Source organism: Haliaeetus leucocephalus, unplaced genomic scaffold (genome assembly GCF_000737465.1).
Source record: "Haliaeetus leucocephalus isolate CR32 unplaced genomic scaffold, Haliaeetus_leucocephalus-4.0 Scaffold136, whole genome shotgun sequence".
Taxonomy (NCBI): Eukaryota; Metazoa; Chordata; class Aves; order Accipitriformes; family Accipitridae; genus Haliaeetus; species Haliaeetus leucocephalus.
The window spans coordinates 2,252,290-2,252,564 of record NW_010972572.1 but is presented as its reverse complement, the minus strand read 5'-3'; positions in this window follow the sequence as shown (position 1 = coordinate 2,252,564).

Genomic DNA, 275 nt, shown 5'->3' with positions numbered 1-275 from the left:
CAACTGGTGCACGGTGCACTGTGCTGGTGCCCTGTACCTGGTACCCAGTGCCAAGGCCACGTACCTAGTGCTGGTGCCCAGTACCCCAGTGCCTGTGCCCTATACCTGGTACTGGTGCCCTGTACCTGGTACCCAGTGCCAAAGCCCTGTACCCGGTGCAGGTGCCCTGTTCCCTGTACCAAGACCGCGGTACTGGTGCCCCATACCCCACGCCTGGTACAGGTGCCCCGGTGCCAATGCCGGAGCCCGGCGCCCAGTGCTGCTGCCTTGTACTG